The sequence below is a fragment of the Chiloscyllium plagiosum genome, chromosome 26, assembly GCF_004010195.1.
Source record: "Chiloscyllium plagiosum isolate BGI_BamShark_2017 chromosome 26, ASM401019v2, whole genome shotgun sequence".
Lineage (NCBI taxonomy): Eukaryota > Metazoa > Chordata > Chondrichthyes > Orectolobiformes > Hemiscylliidae > Chiloscyllium > Chiloscyllium plagiosum.
Window position 1 is genome coordinate 37,905,091 of NC_057735.1, and position 20,187 is coordinate 37,925,277.

At 41.9% G+C, this 20,187-nt stretch overlaps 1 protein-coding gene across 1 annotated transcript in view; it reads right to left on the minus strand.

Annotated features, from left to right (window-relative positions):
- The window catches only part of scube3 (signal peptide, CUB domain, EGF-like 3), a 360,795-nt gene that overhangs the window by 61,681 nt on the left and 278,927 nt on the right, over positions 1-20,187 (minus strand). The window lies entirely within an intron of this gene.

The following is a 20,187-nucleotide window of genomic DNA, read 5'->3' on the forward strand; positions in this document are numbered from 1 at the left end:
CACAACCATCAAGAGTAAAAGTTAAAAAGTGCAAGCAATAACAGAGGGTGGCATCTTCCCAGGCCCTGAACAATGTCGACCCTGGCAGGAAATTGGGGAAAATTGTGGGAGAAGTCGAGTGAGGCCCTTCTTAATGTTGGGAGAAACAAGCTGCATTTCCAGTGAAGTCCCAGACATCAAGATGGGGTTCTCACTAGAGAGAGGCAAGTGGCCCATTAACGGGGATTATTACTCATTGTCACCCAGATTATTACTTAATCTTGCCTCATTAATGTGCACTCACCTATTCCAACAGATAGAAACTGGACATTGAGAATTGCTGACATGCAAGTACCTGCTCAATCTAGTTTGTCCCTCCAATCCTCCAAACCAATGTCTCTGGGCATTATCCATGGGCTGGGACCTCATATCCACAGACACTGGTATGCAAAACCACCATTATAGCACATCTCTGATCCAATTACAATTTACCGCTGTTCTGTAATGCTGCAGATTGGACAACATTAGCAACTAGCATCAGAATGTTACAGGTACCCACCACCCTTCACAGATTGAACCAGGCTGCACCTCAGAACAGCTTGGCTAATTACTTAGCGCTCACTCACTTAGCACATCCCTCGTTGTCTTTTAGGGCTTTTCCCCTGAGACAGAGCTACTGACACACCTTATTTCTGCCTTGCTGTTTAGTAAAGATTCAAGTCCGTTCAGCAACAATCTGTGATCAGTCAAGAGGGTGGTGGACAGGTTGCTGATGGTACTGAGCTATGTCAGTTTCACACCTATACCATGTCTCAGCAGTGGACACAGCAAACACACTGAAAGTGCTTCAAGCAAATGGCCAACACCTCAAAATTGCCCTCAGTCAAGGCAAGAGAGATACCCTTCAGCCAGGCTTTCTGCAGGCTGTTTGCTCCTGGAATGAGACAAAGGGAGGGATTCAAAGAGATGAAAATAGTCATAGAGTCATATAGCACGGGGACAGACCCTTCGGTCCAACCAGTCCATGCCGAACACAACCCCAAATCAAACCAGTCCCACCTGTCTGCTCCTAGCCCACATCCCCCCCAAACCCTTCACACCCATGTACCCATCCAAATGTCTCCCAAATGTTGCAATTGTATCCACATCCACCACTTCCTCAGGACGTTCATCCCACACGTGAACCATCCTCTGTGTAAAAAGGTTGCCCCCATGTCTTTTCTGAATCTCTCTTCTCTCACAGTGAAAACGTCTCCCCCCCCCCCCCCCCCGAGTCTTGAAATCCCCCATCCTAGGGAAAAGACAACTATCATTAACTCTATCTATATCCCTCATTATTTTATAAACTTATATAAGGTCCCCTCTCAACCTCTAATGTTCCAGTGAAGAAAGTCCCAGCCTATAGGTCAAGCAGTTGGAGCAAGGTGATGAGGTGTCCCAAGTGAGTGAATGAACCCATACAGAAGCCCCGCTGTGTTATCTGGGGAACTGGGTAAGAGTGAGTGAGGGAAGATGTTGCAATTGTGAGCATGGTAGACCACGGTGCTTGGTGTGCAGTAGCAGAGATACACAATGAGTGTTTGGTAGCAGAGAGAAGATGGTGACACTTACCATTGCAGAGAGAAAATGGCTATTGAGCATCTTTAAACATCACTGAACATTCCTTTAGTGGACCGAGACTGCGCTGACCCAACTGGCAAACTCAGAACAGCTGGCAGTGCCTAGTATCAGTCTCCTCTCAGCCAGTCCTAGGGGGAAAGGGGGGGGGGTGCCCTTTCTCTGGACCACCGTGTCCATGAGGAGCTGCAGGATCTAGTTCAGAAAGTGGTGTGCTAAAATCCCCTGAGTGGTTGCTGGATGCCTCACGCCAGTGTCCATGGAGGAAGGGTATGTGTGGCAGGTGCCCATGGATTATGCATTGAGCTGCACTTTGATTGTACCTAACACGGAGGTTGTTTGGAGCAAGTGGCAAACAGAAATTGCCAGGTACCCGCTCTGGTTTCCATGACAGGTTTGTGTTTGGTGAGTTTGGGAAGACAGAAAGCTGAATATTAACAAAGTAAATTAGGCTGTCAACAAGATGTTTAACAAGCAATAATCCCCCTTATCTGACAACTCGCCAGTGAGAAACTCACCACAGCACTCCGTGAAAGTAAAATCAGGAGCAAGGTGCTCCCGACGTTCAAATAGATCTCACCGACCTCTCATCGAATTGTGGCATTCAACCCTTCAAAGGCTCAAACCTTTTCAAGATTCTGCCTGTTATGCTTTTGAAACAATTTCCCTTACCAAAATGACCAAGAGCTGTTTTGCAGTTGTCTGATGTTTACAGCTGCATTGCACAACTTACATTAGTCATAACAATACACTAAGACCTTGATGTGGTTCCGAGGCAAACGTATAGCAATCTAGAATCTGACAAGTGCTAACGCCGTCACCTTAAAATGCAGTTCTGCACAGACCAAGTTCTTCTAGTAAGTGTATCATAACAAAGATCATCTTCTCATATTGTGTTCAGGTTTTGATTGAAAAATCATTCCCTTCAACAAGCAAGAATTCATAGCAACAGTTTCAAAACAGTATTTACCTCAACGCTTCGAGGAAGATGGAAAGGAAAAGCGGCTGGTAAAAATGGAAGATAAAGAAAGAATGGGAAGTGATTACTGAATCATTAAAAAAAAGAAAAATTATAAAACAAAATATGGAAAGAGAAATGAAAGGTCCAAAAAATGAAGAATTTAAGGAACAAAGTGACTCCAGGGAAGAGAAAATTAAAGGATTAAAAAGCAAATAAAAAGAATGTACCATTTCATTAATAAAATACAATGTCAACTTTAATTGAAAGATTAGAAGCTGTTAAGTCAAATTTAATGGACTCCAAACTCGAGGCTACTGGCAAAGGGCCATCAAGTCTGCAGTTAGATGAAATAATGAGTCTGAGCTACATAACAAGGGGGATGTCTCCTAGCTCACCACAGCCTGCAGAATAATAAGATGTTATGTTTTATCTCTATTCAATAATTTTGGAGGGTTCAATGCACGGTGTGGTTTGGGAGAGATTGTAGGGGAAAGGAATACTTCATCGCTTCTAGTTGGCAAGATGTTTTTAACTGTAAAATCTGAAATACATTCTCCATATTCATTATTGAATTCTAACACTTTTCAAACTGTTTGAAGACCTCTCCAGTGAAGTGCCTTTAGATTATACACTGTCTCTGTACATAAATATATATTCACAAGTTGTTTTCAGCAAAGCTGCTGAGGTGCTCACAGTGGCTCAGTGGTTAGCACTGCTACCTCACAGCACCGGCTTCAATTCCAGCCTCGGGCGACTGTGTGGAATTTTCACATTCTCTCTGTGTCTACGTGGGTTTCCTCTGGGTGCTCTGGTTTCCTCCCACTATCTTAAGATATGCAGGTTTGGTGAATTGGCCATGCTAAATTGCTCATAGTGTCCAGGGATGTGTAGGTAAGGGGCATTAGTTAGGAGAAATTAGAGTAGTAGGGGAACGGGTCTGGGTGGGATGCTTTTCAGAGGGTCAGTGTGGACTGGTTGGACCAAATGGCCTGTTCCTATACTATAGGGATTCTATTGTCTAGAAGATGCTTTCACAATTGACTCTAGTTGTTCCTAGCTTGTGAAAGCCAATTGAAGACAGACATTAAGAGAATGCACGAGGTTGATTAATTAACTTTTGTTTCAATATGTCAATATTTTATTTATAAATGTGGTTTAATTTAGCATTTTGGCCAATGGGACCCAGTGCTGGTCAGTGACAGAAGAATAGTAAGGCATGGAATTAGGATGTGTTCACTGATACAGCAGGTGAATGAGTCGATCACAGACAGCCTGGCCAGCAAGGGACTATGTTGATTGCCTCCTTCTCAGCATTTCCCACATACCTGGGAGCAAGAGCAATGCTCTCATGATGCTGTGCAGTCAGCAGCACGTCATCATGAGACTTGATATCCACTCTGTCACCTAATGAAGGGCTGATCCACAGCTGTCCAGACGATAGATGCATTATTTAAGTACCTCAGTGATCTGCTCCATCATATTCCATGTTGCAGTATGGCTTTCATTTATTATGCATACTTTCAACATGGGACATGGGCTTGCACACCAGAATCAAGAGCAATGTGGTCAGTGGGTACTCCTTAGTTCTCAGTTGCCGCTCTCCACTTTGCTGTGGTGGCCCAAATGATGATGGTACAGTAGATTTGTGCAGTGTGAAGGCAACACAACAGCTGTTCAGATACTGATAAGATATTACGTCTAGAAGGCTGTAAAGTGTCTAGTCTGAAGATGAGTGTTGTTCTTCCAGTTTGCACTGTGATTCACTGGATCACTGCAGCATTCCGAGGACAGACATGTGGGCATGCGAGCAGGGCACTATGTTAAAACGACTGGCTACAGGAACATCAGGGTCCTGCTTGAGCACAGACTGGAGGTGTTCTGCAAAGCGGTCACCCAGTCTGTGTTTGGTTTCTCCAATGTAAAGTAGGCCACCTGGCTGACTTGTTCTCTCAGTGAACAAATTCTCCTTTCATTCACCTCACTTCTGCCAAGTCAAAGGAGTGGCTATGGACACCCACATGGGTCCCAGTTCTGCCTGCCTCTTTTTGGGACTTGTGGAACAATCCTTGTTCCAGTCTTACACTGGCCCCTCTCCCACAATGCTTTTGTTGTACATTGACGACTGCTTCAGTGCCACTTCATGCTCCCGTCAGGACTTTGAAAACTTTATTAATTTTGCCTCCAATTTCCACTCCTCTGTAACTTTCACATCATCCATTTTAGACACTTCCCTTCCTTTTGTTGACCCCTCTCTCTCCATTTCCACTGCCATCCACTTCAAAGCCATTGACTCCCATAGCTACCTTCACTACAGCTCGTCACACCCCATGTCCTGCAAGAACTCCATCCCATTTCCCAGTTCTTTTGCCTACGTCGTATTTGTTCAGATGATACCACCTTCCAAAGCAGCACTGCTGACAAGGCTTGTTTTTCCATGACTGTGATTTCCCACCCACTGTGGTTGACAGGGGCCTCAACCACATCCGGTCTATCACCCGTGCTTCCACCCTTGCCCCTTCACATCACTCACAACAGTGTGATTGGGTCCCCCTTGTCCTCATTTTACATTTCCACCAACCTCCGCATTCAAATGATCATTCTCTACCATTTCAGACAACTCCAGCAGAATGCCACCACCAAACACATCTTCCCCTCAATTCCCCTGTCTGCATTTGCAGGAATTGTTCCCTCCAGGATACCCTAGTCCATTCCACAATCACCAGCACCACATCCCTCTCTCCACAGCAACTTTCCATGTAACTGCAGAAGGTGCAACATTTGCCCCTTCACCTCTCCCTGCTCACCGTCAAAGGGCCCAGACAGTCGTTCCAGGTGAAGCAGCATTTCACCTGTACCTCCTCCAATCCTGTGTATTGTATTCGCTGCACCCGATGTGGCCTACTCTACATTGGAGAAATCAAATACAGCTTTGGGTGACCACTTTGTGGAACACCTCTAGTCTGTGCTCAAGCAGGACCCTGACATTCCCGTAGCCGGTCATTTTATGACAGCGTCCTGCTCACATGCCCACGTGTCTGTCCTCGGCATGCTGCAATGTTCCAGTGAACCACAGCACAAACTGGAGGAACAACATCTCAGATTACACACATTACAGCCTTCTGGACTTACTATTGAGTTAACTGTCAACATTTCTTCCTTTTCTTTTAGCTTGTTAGCATGTCCTCCCCCTCACCCCCTTCCCACTTACCGTCCTTTCTAGTCTGGCAGGAGACACACTGTTGTGCTGCCATCACATTCCGATCACCCAATCTGAACTATCAACACGTTTTCTTCACTGGCAGCCTCCACCCACTACCCCCAGCCCCCACCATTTCATTGCCACCCCTCAGCTATAGCGTAAATGCTGTCCCCTCCCCACTTTAGATTAGATTAGATTATATTAGATTACTTGTGGAAACAGGCCCTTTGGCCCAACAAGTCCACACCGACCCGCCGAAGTGCAACCCATCCATACCCCTACATTTACCCCTTTTACCTAACACTATGGGCAATTTAGCATGGCCAATTCACCTGACCTGCACATCTTTGGACTGTGGGAGGAAACCGGAGCACCCGGAGGAAACCCACGCAGACACGGGGAGAATGTGCAAACTCCACACAGTCAGTGGCCTGAGTCGGGAATTGAACCCGAGTCTCTGGCGCTGTGAGGCAGCAGTGCTAACCCTTTACTTCAGCTTTGATGAAGCGTCACCTAGACTCAAAATAAAATAAGGGACCACTCATTTAAAACGGAGATGCGGAATAATTTCTACTCTCAGAAGATTACAAATGTTTGGAATTCCCTACCCCAGAGAGATATGGAGGCTAGATTACAGAAAGTATTTAAAGATAGCTGGATAGTTATTTGAAATATCAGAGAGTTGGGGACTGTGACGAAAGGGTATGAAAGAGGTGTTGATGCCTGGGGGAGATCAGCCATGATTATACTGAACAGTGGAACAAAGTTCAGGGGACAAATGGCCTTCTCCTGCACCTATTTCTTCTGTTCCTTACTCTGCGATTATTAATTAACCCTGCTACATGACACAATACCAAGTTTAATATACCCGGCTTCTGGTCAGATTCAAAGCATACCTCTGTGAGAAACTATCTTGAATGCACTCTGTGACCCCCCCTCATCCAAATTTCTCCTGCCAATCTGACATTTTACAGCTTATATGTAGGCTGAAGTGACCCATAGTTATTGCTATTCTTACATATTTTACCCTACATTGTGGTTATTGTTCAGGAGTTTATCAATCAACGACTTCTTTCCCCTACTATTTCTCATGTCTATCCAAACTGATTTTAAAACTTGAGGCCTGAACCAAGGTAATCTCTAACAACGTTTTGTGCATGGGAAATCATGTCTCACTAACTTGATTGAGTTTTCTCAAAGTAATGAAAAGGATTGATGAAAGAAGAACAGTGGACGTGATCTATATGGACTTCAGTAAGGCATTTGACAAGATTCCGCATGATAGACTGGTTAACAAGCTTAGACCGCATGGAATACAGGGAGAACTAGCGATTTGGATACAGAACTGGCTGAAAGGTAGGAGACAGAGGATGGTGGTGGAGGATTGCTTTTCAGACTGGAGGCCTGTGACCAGTGCAGTGCCACAAGGATCGGTGCTGGGTCCACTACTTTTTGTCATTTATAGAAATGTTAATATAACAGGTATAGTTAGTAAGTTTGCAGATGACACCAAAATTGGAGGTGTAGTGGACAGCAAAAAGAAGGTTACCTCAGAGTACAATGGGATTTTGATCAGATGAGTACAATGGGATTTTGATCAGATGGGCCAATGGGCCAAGGAGTGGCAGATAGAGTTTAATTTAAATAAATGTGAGGTGCTGCATTGGGGGAAGGCAAATCAGGGCAGCACTTATACATTTAATAGTAAGGTCCTGGGGAGTGTTGCTGAACAAAGAGACCTTGGAGTGCAGGTTCATAGCTCCTTGAAAGGGGAGTCACAGATAGATAGGATAGTGAAGAAGGCATTTAGTATGCTTTCCTTTATTGTTCAGAGTATTGAGTACAGGAGTTGGGAGGTCATGTTGCGGCTGTACAGGACGTTGGTCAGGCCACTTTTGGAATACTGCTTGCAATTCTGGTCTCCCTGCTATAGAAATGATTTTGTGAAACTTGAAAAGGTTCAGAAAAGATAAAAAAGGATATTGCCAAGGTTGGAGAATTTGAGCTATAGGAAGAGGCTGAATAGACTGAGATTATTTTCCCTGCAGTGTCAGAGGTTGACCGACGAACGTAAAGAAATTTATAATATCATGTGGAACATGGATAGGATGAATAGCCATGGTCTTTTCCCCAGGGGATGGGGAGTCAAAAACTAGATGGCATTGGTTTAAGGTGAGAGGGAAAAGATTTAAAAGGGACAGAAGGGGCAACGTTTTCACACAGAGGGTGGTGTGTGTATGGAATGAGCTGCCAGATGAAGTGGTGGAGGCTGGTACAATTACAGCATTTAAAAGGCATCTGGATGGGTATATGAATAGGAAGGGTTTAGAGAGATATGGACCAAGTGCTGGCAAATGGGAGTAGATTTATTTAGGATACCTGGTCGAAATGGATGAGTTTGACCGATGGGATCTGTTTCCTACATCTCTTTGACTCTATAATTGTGCGCAAATACCATCCTTGATTAACAGTGCTACCCCTCCACTTTTACCTAGCGTCCTATTCTTCTTCAATGTCATATACTAATCCTGGTCATCCAGTAGCCCGGTCTCCATAATAGCTGTCAGGTTATATTTATTCACATCAATATGTGCTATAAAACTAACATGTTCTCTCAACCAGGTTTAACTAAATGACAGAAAAAACTGAGGACATGTAGAAAAGGAGGAAGAAAACCATTTACTTCCATAAACACAAATCACCATTGGAAACATATGTTACCCATTACTGATACACAATTCAGTGCAAGATAGCAACCATTAAATATTTGTAGTCTAAAAACCACATAATTAAATCCTGCAGGGTAAGTTTACTTAATACGATATCCAACAACCTCATTTTTATCAATCATTGGTAAATAACTGAAAGAGGAAAGTAATCCAACCTGGAAGGTGAATTTTGAGAGAAATGCAGTCACAATCAACTTAGTTGTGTAACTGAGGTGAAAAAAGAACATGATCCAAATGGTTTCAGAATCTAATCTCAGGTCTTGATTTACCTAGACTTCACTGTATTAATGTTATAAACAAGGATGATTGGAGTTCAGGAGGAACCACAGCTGTCGTCCCAAGACACTGACAGTTCTAACTCAACCACTGTTCCCATTTATTTCCATTTAAACCGGGCACCACAAACCCTCTGATATTTTCATTGATTGAAGGCATCAAGACCAATTCCCGCTCAGACACATAGACACTTTCCAAGTGGCCAAGAAAAGCAACTCCAGTTGTTTTACCCTCTTACCAAGCTAAGAATGTAAAGGCCAATCTTTAAACCTCTACCACAACTCCCAGTACAAATTGCAAACTGAACTCAGGACCTTCATGATATATATGAATTCATATTACACTGGCTCGAACACTTAGCAATTCTGTCGGTTTTGCTATAACAGGATGGTTCTGTTCTTTGTGCAATCCCGTGTTATAAGAAAATTGTGTAATAGCAGCACCATTCAAACTAATGGGGTTGGAATCACATTATAACCAATACAGGGCGACCCCCTTATCCACAGGTTTGGTTACCGTGGTTTCAGTTACCCATGGTTTCCCGTGGCCCAAACATATAAAAGAGAACATTCTGGAATCAGGGACCAGGAGACTGCTGGTAGGGTAGGTTTCCCATTTAAATGGATGAGTTCATACCTATCTGCGGTTTCAGGCTTTGACATATCCCGTGCAAGTACGTAGGGGACTACTATTCGCGTTTTAAAAGTTTGCGCTATAGAAACAGTGTCCCCAATCTGTCAATCATGTTATTAACCAAAAGCGCAATATAGCAGAACAACCAGTAGGCCAGCAACAACTTGTTCTCAACTTGTTAATCAACACTAACATCACATTATAAAACAGGTCAATCATGATAATATGGAAAAAAAACCTTATCATTTTAAACTGGTTTTCACAGCACTTTTGTTGCTCCAAGTCTCTATTTTGAACAAAATGCTCAATATTACTTGTGTTATAAATCTGAAATGGAAACACAAAATGCTGGACAGAAGGGTAATATCAGGCAGCATCTGTGAAAAAGAAGGCCTTGTATCTATAAAGTGGCTTTCACAATCCCAGAATGTCCTCAGTAGTTTTACAGCCAATTATGTGTTGCTAAATTGTAATCACTGTTCCAATGTCGGCAGTCAACTTATGCAGAGCAAGTTCCACTATCAGCAATGAGATGCATAATCAGATTCTTCTTGTTTAGTGATGTTGATTGAGTGACAAAACATTTGGCAGGACACCAGGGATAACTCCCTTTCTCCTCTACAAAACAGCACCATGGGTTCATTCCATCTACTTCAAAATGCAGATGGGGCCTCAGTTTAACATCTCACCTGCAAGATGGAAAGAAGGAATTAACGCTTCCTCAGAAGTGAATTCTCTTCTCTGCAAATTGACTTCCGTTTGCATTTTTTTTTTACCTGTTCACTTTCATCTTCATCTTTTCCATTTCTCTATTCTTTTTCTGTGTTCACTAAAACTTGCTTTCACAGCATCTCCTATCCCAGCAATTCTCTGCAGATCCGAATTGTTCCAATGAAATATCGTATCCCTGAAACATTAAGCTTATACTATCCTCACCCACAAGGTGCTGTGTGATATGGTTTGAATATTCTGTTTCCATTACACCATTTTTAATGTTGAACTCATAGATAAGCTTCTAGATGTGTTTCACACCCACCTGTTTTGTCTCCAGTCAAACAAATGCATACATGATAAGTATCATTACAGGGCACTGGTATTTGTTACTCCATCCATTTCTCAGCAGTTAAACATACAGTCATACAGTCATAGAGTCATAGTGATGTAGAGCATGGAAACAGGCCCTTCGGTCCAACCCGTCCATGCCGACCAGATATCCCAAAGCAATCTAGTTCCACCTGCCAGCACCCGACCCATATCCCTCCAAACCCTTCCTATTCATATACCCATCCAGATGTCTTTTAAATATTGCTATTGTGATAGCCTCCACCATTTCCTCTGGCAGCTCATTCTGTACACGTACCATTCTCTGTGTGAAAAAGTTGCTCCTTAGGTCTCTTTTATATCTTTCCTCTCTCACACTAAACCTATGCCCTCTAGTTCTGGACTCCCCCACCCCAGGGAAAAGACTTTGTCTATTTGTCGTATCCATGCCTCTCATGATTTTATAAACCTTTGTAAGATCACCCCTCAGCCACCAATGCTCCAGGGAAAAAAGCTCCAGCCTGTCCAGCCTCTTCCTATAGCTCAAATCCTCCAACCCTGGCAACATCTTTGTAAATCTTTTCTGATCCCTTTCAAGTTTCACAACATCTTTCCAATAAGGAAGGAGAACAGAACTGCACATAATATTCCAACAGTGGCCGAACCAATGTCCTGTAGCCGCAACATGACCTCCCAACTCCTGTATTCAATACTCTGACCAATAAAGGAAAGTATACCAAACGTATTCACGATCCTATTGACCTGCGACTCCTCTTTCAAGGAGCTATGAACCTGCACTCCAAGGTCTCTTTGTTCAGCAACATTCCCTCGGACTTTACCATTAAGTGTGTAAGTCCTGCTAAGATTTGCTTTTCCAAAATGCAGCACTTCACATTTATCTAAATTAAACTCCATTTGCCACTCCTCAACCCACTAGCCCATCTGATCAAGATCGTGTTGTAATCTGTCCACTACACCTCCAATTTTGGTGTCATCTGCAAACTTACTAACTTTACCTCTTGTGCTCACGTCCAAATCATTTGTATAAATGATGAAAAGTAGTGGAGATCTTAGCCTCACTGAAAAATGTAAAGATCTCCACAACATTAATAAGTCGGTATTCCTGTTAAAATGTAAATGTTAGCATTTTAGGTTTACTCTGGTCTTTGACTGCTGCTTTTCCTACAAAAAGTATATGCACTATGAGGGATGGGCAGGTTGGGGGCGGACAGAGGGCGGGGTCTCACGGACGGTATGCTGCTGCCTAGTCTCCTGAATGGGGAGTGGACTTAGCAAGTGCTCGCTGTGTCAATCCCATTGAACAGATTGGGGGGAGGGGGGCTTCAGCAATGCTGCAAGTCCCTTACACACAAATGTGTGTTTGCTTAGAAACAAACCCTGAGACAGAGAGAGGGAGCAAGGCAGGCAGAGCGAGGAAAAAGGGAACTTTAGAAAACTCCGAACCCCAGACGAAAGGCATTGAATCAATTAACCAAATAATCAATTATCCAAACGAAATAGTGCCCACCCATCTCGTTCAGATAATCGAGGTTCCTCTGTATTCAATACTCTGACCAATAAAGGAAAGCATGCAAAATGCTTTCTTCACTATCCTATCTATCTGCGACTCCACTTTCAAGGAGCTATGAACCTGCATTGCAAGGTCTCTGTTCAGCAACACTCCCTAGGACCTTACCATTAAGTGTATAAGTCCTGCTAAGATTTGCTTTCCCAAAATGCAGCACCTCTCATTTATCTAAATTAAACTCCATCTGCCACTCCTCAGCTCATTGGTCCATCTGATCAAGATCCTGTTGTAATCTGAGGTAACCCTCTTCGCTGTCCATTACACCTCCAATTTTGATGTCATCAGAGCAACGCTTGCATCAGACTGTTCATCCAGACAGGTACGAACAGAAGGGCAAATATAATGTTTAAAGAAGAAAAATAATCTCATTCATAAATTATGAAAAATTTATGTACAGAAGGCCAAGTCCATAGTTGCTAGAGATTGTTGGCAAGGTAGGGGCTTTAACTATGTTACTCAATAAAAAAAAAGAGAAACAAATGCTTTCTACTTCTTCAATGTAAAGCTTTTCTGATATTTCATGTGATTAATTACAATCTTTCATTAATTTCATAACAGTAATAATTAATAATAATGTGTGAAATGCACAGAAATAATCTGCATTTTCTTAAAAGACCACTTTGACTTTATCTTCATAGACATTTACAACTAACATGAATAGAGTGCTTTTCTTCTGGTTATACACCCAATATTTGCAGTAACATAAGCAGATACTAGACATCGGAAATTTTAAGATTCATTCAATGTTCATTCACTTTATTGAGAAAATCATAGTGCAACTGAAAGGTAATGAACATCTGTGATGAAAATTAAGGTGGATGCATCTATGAGTCTGCTCCTGATAATTGATTTATAGTAATTTAAACTTAGTTTTTTTTTACAGGCCGCAAGCTAGAATAACGATAAGCTTTAACAGATCAATGTAACAGATTCTGTTGTCTTCCAGCTTTTCCCATTAAATCTCTCTGAGGCCTCTGATCACTCTATGAAATTAATCTGTTTAATTTATAATTCTGTATGATCTGGCATCATTCAACCCTGTATCTGTCCATAATAGGCAGCATACCAGCAATGGATTAATCGTCATAAGTCTATTGCCAGGTCAACACCAGGCGATGTCACCACTAGGGCTTTTGAAAATAAGATTATTTAAGATTTATTGTTCCCTCCCAAGCCAAAAATCGAGGAGAGTTGCCTAATATCCTAAGTTTCAATTCTTTTGTACATATACTGGTACCGAATGTCTTTGAGATAAATAACCATTTTACAGACTGGATTTTAAGGGATCTAAGCAGGCTGGAAGGCTGACGGGGAGCAGAGTGGAAGGGGAAACACAAGAGGAAATTACAGTACCTTCCCACCAATATGTCATAATGCCAGCAGTAGAGAAAGGTGGCAGTTTGGACATCAACTGTGGTACATCTCAAAGCTGACAAAAGCAACCCCCACTGCCTGACACCCTCTACCATGGGAAGCCTACAATCCTCATGATACAGCCTGCTCACTACTCTCTGGCAAAAGAGAATCAAATGGATGAAATTTCCTCAGTGATCACCCTTACATAATGGCAGATAATAAAGTGGGAGATGTTGCAAATATGTCCTACTGTAGCCAGATACAAGGTTTGAGGCTAAGTCACTTTCTCAGACACTAGCAATGCCATCCTTACCATGCTCACAAATTTCCTTACAACTAACATGAATAGAGTGCTTTTCTTCTGGTTATACACCCAATATTTGCAGTAACATAAGCAGATACTAGACATCAGAAATTTTAAGACGCATTCGATGTTCATTCACTTTATTGAGAAAATCATAGTGCAACTGAAAGGTAATGAACATTTACATTTTAACAGGAATACCGACTTATTAATGTTGTGGAGATCTTTACATTTTTCAGTGAGGCTAAGATCTCCACTACTTTTCATCATTTATACAAATGATTTGGACTTGAGCACAAGAGGTAAAGTTAGTAAGTTTGCAGATGACACCAAAATTGGAGGTGTAGTGGACAGCGAAGAAGTTTACCTTAGATTACAACACGATCTTGATCAGATGGGCTAGTGGGCTGAGGGGTGGCAAATGGAGTTTAATTTAGGTAAATGTAAAGTGCTGCATTTTGGGAAAGCAAATCTTAGCTGGACTTATTCACTTAATGGTAAGGTCCTAGGGAGTGTTGCTGAACAAAGAGACCTTGGAGTGCAGGTTCATAGCTCCTTGAAAGAGGAGTCGCAGGTCAATAGGATAGTGAATAAGTTTGGTATACTTTCCTTTATTGGTCAGAGTATTGAGTACAGGAGTTGGGAGGTCATGTTGCGGCTGTACAGGACATTGGTTCGGCCACTGTTGGAATATTCCTTATGGTATTTCTTATCTTATAAGTAATTGAAGACGATAATTATAAAGTTAGTCATATCTTTTTACAACCTTGACTCGCTATAGTTGCAGGCATACAACACACAATTTGGTGGAATTGTAACAAGATACCTGTAGGTTCTCTGATTCCATGGCTGTAAACAGACACTTGCAAATCAATCCTTGCTACTGTAAGATCTATCTAGTTACAAACAAAGTCTTTGAAACAAAGTCCTGGGTACAGTATCTTCTATAGCAACTGTGGAATCTCGAAGAAAAACACATCCTTTGGTATAAGAAATTGTTTCCACTATATCACAGGCTGTCTGTGGTATTGGAAAAAAAGATAACGGGCTTTTAATACACCAATTGTAAATTAGTTTCTTCAGCAATGTGGTACTGTTTAAGGCAGGATCTCAGTCTCATCGAAAGAGTGAAAGGCTTAAGCCAGAAATTCAGTCAGCATTCCTGAAGCTGATCCCATTAGTCATAGTTACTTCAATCTGTCAACACTTTGTGGGAAACTGGATTAAAGGTGTTCTTAAATTACATTGTGCCTGCTCTATTAACCTGATCCAATTGTCCTTACCAGTCTCTCATGAACTAAACTCTAAAGGTTCCCTTCAATGCAAGTCAATCAATTATTATCATGCGTCCCTGACCCTTTCTAACAATGATAAGACAGTCAAGGATTTCTGCCACATTAATTTCAATGCACTCTTGTCACATGATTTAAGGTGACCTTGTTTTCTGGACACTGTTTTAATGGCCATTCCAGGATTTGAGCCTTCATTCACTTCATAGCATTTTATTAAAGAGTAAGAATTGTGCTGGAGTAAAAGGGAGAGTATCAGACTTAACTCAGAAGAGTTTTACACTTACTGGGTGCGATAATAATCAGAACCCAGCCTTGAAGCATCCTACAACCTAACCTTCCTACATGTAGTCAGGAAATATTTTGATTTGATTCCACTGAGGCGATTTTTTAGTTATCAGCCCACATCCTTCTATTTTGCTCGTTCTGGTTGGGTGAGTTTTCACCTAGACTGGCTGGCCATGCATGGCAGTGGTGAGGATTTTCAAGACAGGAATGAGGGGGGAAAAGACCATCTGACATTGCCTAGCTCACTTCAAACGATCCAGGATCCACAAGACCCACGCATAGGAATTGGGAGCAGGGCACCGAAGTCTGTTCCACCGTTCATCCGTGACTTAGCTCCAACTATACAATGTGGTTTTGAAACCTTTAATTACCTTGATGTGCTCAGTGGGAGATAGTGAGGTCTGCAGATGCTGGAGAAGTCAGAGTCGTTAAAGTGTGGTGCTTGAAAAAGCACAGCAGTCAGGCAGCATCTGAGGAGCAAGAAAGAAATGTCTTGGGCTTAACACTTCATCCTGATGAGGTGTTAAGCTCAAAACGTCGACTCTCTGGTTCCTCAGATGCTGCCTGACTTGTTGTTCTCAGTAAAAAGTCTATACGCCAATCATCCATGTTTTATCGAGTCAATATTTTATTGTCATCTGTAAAGTTTGCCCGATACTGTTGAGGAAAGCTGCTCCACTTGTCAGTACAAGTCCCTTTAGTTTTGAACAATTATGCTCCTGTGAAGAATGCTCCCTTGATAGGTGTTATGAATTCAGGATTGCTCTGGCATCACTGGGAGTACAGTGGTACTAGTTGCTCTCTTCATGTGGTCCTGGCGCACACTTTTATTGCACATTGGCTCCTGCTGCCCAACCATGTTGCGGTAGTGCGGTTCCTCTGTGATCTACACTGAATTTCTCAAGCATGTGTACTACTTCAGTCTCTCCGTGTTACTACTGGGCCAGGTGATGGTCAATAAGATTTGCAAGCTGCCTTTTATTCGGGGAAAAACACATGGAACAATGAGACTGATAAGAGATGCTTGATACAATCAATACAGCTTCTGTATTGTTAGAAAAATAACGCACATGCGAATATCAGCCAACTCCAATGAGCCATTTAGCTTAATTCAATTTAACAATCTCTTTATGCCTTGTACCTTGAAGCGTTTGCCTTGCCAAGGTGGCACCGTGCCGAGCAGTTGATTGGAAAGAAGATGAATGGCGATTCCAATGCTTGATTGAAAGTTCTCTTGGAGATGTAAACAATGGAAAATTCATGAATTTTAGTAAGAAGGGCAACTGGATACTGGAACCACTGTTTGATCTCTGAAGCCCGACTGTGGATTGTGACCATGTATTCAGGAATGATCAGGAGCTGGACTCTTGGTGGAACTACCCCTCCCAAACTCTGGCAATTGGAACATAAGACTATTGAGGCAACTGGTTGCCTCGTTTCATATGAGCTGCTTCAACACCGGGGTCCAACTCAATTCCTGTAAACAATGAAGGTCCTAACGTCCACCATACAGCACATTTATCCATTTATGTTCTATGCATTTCTGCTAGAAAGAGCTGGGCTGGGAAGAATACAGTAAAATTAGAATCTTAGAAGTTGCAGTGCAAAAGGAGGACAAGTGGCCCATCACAGCTGTGTGGGCTCCTCCAATACAGAAGTAATCTTAGTATAAGGTGTGATATTGCTGGCTCAGCTATTCCATGTGACAAAAGATCCAACAACTCATTGCGTAACTGTAATCATTTGAATTATATGTTGCATGACACACTTTGAGCCCTCGACTAATACTGTCAAGTGGATGCAAACAGAATGTCTGGATTTGGTTTACTTTGCATCAGTTTTAAAATATTCAACCTTATTTTGTTTTGAAGCAAACAATGAACAATGTATTTCTCCGAAAACATACGACCTTTACTCCTTAAAGGGTTACCAGTTGGGAATGTTGTGGCTAAGCTGATGTACATGACAAGGGGTTTTGTATGAATATCAGATTTAATTTCACCAGTCATCAAAAGGTGACTTGCTTTAATGTACATTACTGTGGTTAATTTGTATTTTGATCTTTGTTCAAATTCCACATGGCTGTGTTTGCAGGAAAACTCTTCTTATCTCACGGCGAGTACAGAAACACAACACTGCTTGTTTGAGACCCCGCCCCCTACAAGTCACAAACTGTATTTCAACTCGCCTTTTGAAGTGGCAATACTAAACAAGCATTTTAATCTTAAAGCCGCAAGTTCAGAAATGCTTGAGTTATCAGATATTACCGGCTATTTTTAAAAAAAAATTGCAGAATTGGAAGCATAAACAAGCAGAAAGATAGAGAGCTTTGGCTTCAATATCTAAAGTAATGGTCTGCTGGGATAGTACAGAACTAAATTGTTGCCATAAAGTACATTTTCTTTGTCCAGTTAAAATCAAATGTATTTAAACCTAGGGAACCTTTTTGTTTTGTACAATATGAGAAGCCTTTCGTGCAGCTAGGTGTATGTCACGGTAATCGCTTTCGTAAAATGGGTGCTGCTCCACAAAAGACATTCTGAACACTTATAACAATAGCTGCTTAAGCATTCCATATGTGTGTCAGCCTCAAGGTCAATATAAATGCCAATCATTTTAAAAATAGTTTAGAAACTGAAGTGTGAACATAGACTTTTAATTTTACAATGATCTTTACGACATATAATAATACATAACAAAGGAGCTTTTCACCCTAATAGCTCATTTTGCAATATTTCGGCAAAGGATTAAACTGAAAAATGCATACTTAATGTTTCTTTAAATTAAGTTGCAGAAAAAAAAGTACTTTCTTGCTGTAAAAGGTGGCTTGCATTTCTAATGATACCCAGCTTCCTCTCATTTAAGATGTTCTGTTAACTGGTTTGTGAGTATTACAAAATGGAGTACCATGATAAATATTAAGTTCTGTGAACTTGGACTCCTTGGCATCCTGCATGATGTGTGAATCTCAACTGTGTATAAACAGAAAGAGCAAGTACTATGAGCAACAAGGATTCAGAAGAACGCTGGCACCAGGAAGCAACCATGGAGGTTGCTAGGTTGCGTTGCTGCCATCTTTCAAGGAAGAAGACCTGCTACCTTACCTACATGTGACTTCACTTCCACAAACACAATGTCTCAGGAGACTGAGACAGGATGATATGTCACCCACATACCAAAGCAAACTTTAAAGATCAGAGGGTATGCGGCCTACTGCAGGTTGATTAACGTAATGTAACCTGCTTTCATAATCTTCAAACAGCCAAACATTTTGTGGGAAGTAGGATTCTAAACAGGGTTAGAATAGGATCAGCTTAGAAAAACACCTCCTGAAGACATTTGAACAGGTACATAAATGAAACAGATTAATGGGATGAGTTCAGTTTTGGAAGCCTAGTCAGCATGGATGAGTTGGGCTGAAGGATCTGTTTTTGTGCTGTATGACTCTGACTCTAAATATCTGATGGCAGTGTGAGCAGTATTGGCTGAATAGCCTATTCATGAGTTTAAATCAGGTTGAAAGGACTATTCTAGAGCCTTGGGACTGGGTTTTAAGTCCACAATTCAAGTCAGCTTTCCTAAAATAGAGCATGATGTCATTGGGTGGGTAATATGATGCCATCACACCAGTTTCAAACATTACAGAAAACATGCAGGGACAGAAATCAGAAACCCAGCCACTGTTTTGAAATGATTAAGTAAGAAGCTGTGGTGCTTGTGAAAGATCCAATCACTTGAAAATTTTCAGTCTCCTCTGCTTCTTTTGTGGGTCAGCTGTAAAAAGTTTTGCGAATGATTTACTGCAGTTATGAGGAGGTGATACAAAGGTACAAGGAAGGACAGGCTTAAACTGGGTCAGTGACTGAACGTAGCAGTAATGTTCTCTGGTGAAGATGGAGGTTTCTGCAAAGCTTTTTAAACACATTTTTGAGCCCTGATTAAAAATAAAGGAAACATTTAGAGAGTATGTGGCCTTTAAGCTCAAAGTCGAGACTGACTTATGTATTATAGTATTTCCATCTGCTGCATGACAGCAATCCTGTCCCCCAGGTTACATCTCTCATTGACCTCCTTCCCATCAGATAGCCACTAACTGGCCAGCTAACACATGCTTGAACAAGTTTGAGATGGTGTGAGTAAGTGATCACTCAGTTAGTGCTCCATTTTCCTTACCCAACTGAGAAACATAAAATCTAACTCATACAACAGAGGTAAAGGCCAATCAACCCATTATATTCATGTTGTCTTTTTGAAAGAAACAACCAATTGGATAATATCCAAATTCCCTTGCTCTTTTCCCACGGCCCTAAAAAATGTTTCCATTCCAAGTAAGTATCTGATTCCTATTGAAATATACCATTGAACCTGCCTCCATTCAGAATTATGATCAGGATAGTGGGCAGCTGCAATAAGGAGCTTAGCAAACTTGTGATTTTGGAACCTAAGGCCCACAGCAGCAGGCTCTGCATTATCAGAGGTTGCTGAGGACAAACAGCAAACTTTTCCAAAGCAAGGTAAACCCAAAACAAATCCAGTCAGTACCATTGTATCTGCATCAGGGTCCAGGGTGACATTATCAGGGGCAGGAATGCTTCATCTTCCACCTCAGAACACTTCAACCCCAGGGCATCAATGTGGATTTCATGGGTTTCCTCATTTCCCCTCCTCTACCTCACTCCAGTTTCAACCTTCCAGCTCAGCACCATCCCCATGACCTGTCCTATCTGCCCATCTTCCTTTCCACCTATCCGCTTATTTTCCTGCTCCTCGGATGTTGCCTGACCTGCGGTGCTTTTCCAGCACCACTCTAATCTAGACTCTGGTTTCCAGCATCTGCAGTCCTTGTTTTTACCAGGTATATATTTGTCAGTCCTATCCAGCTTCTGAATGATAGGTAACAAGTGTAAATTGTGAAGGGGGAGTCAGG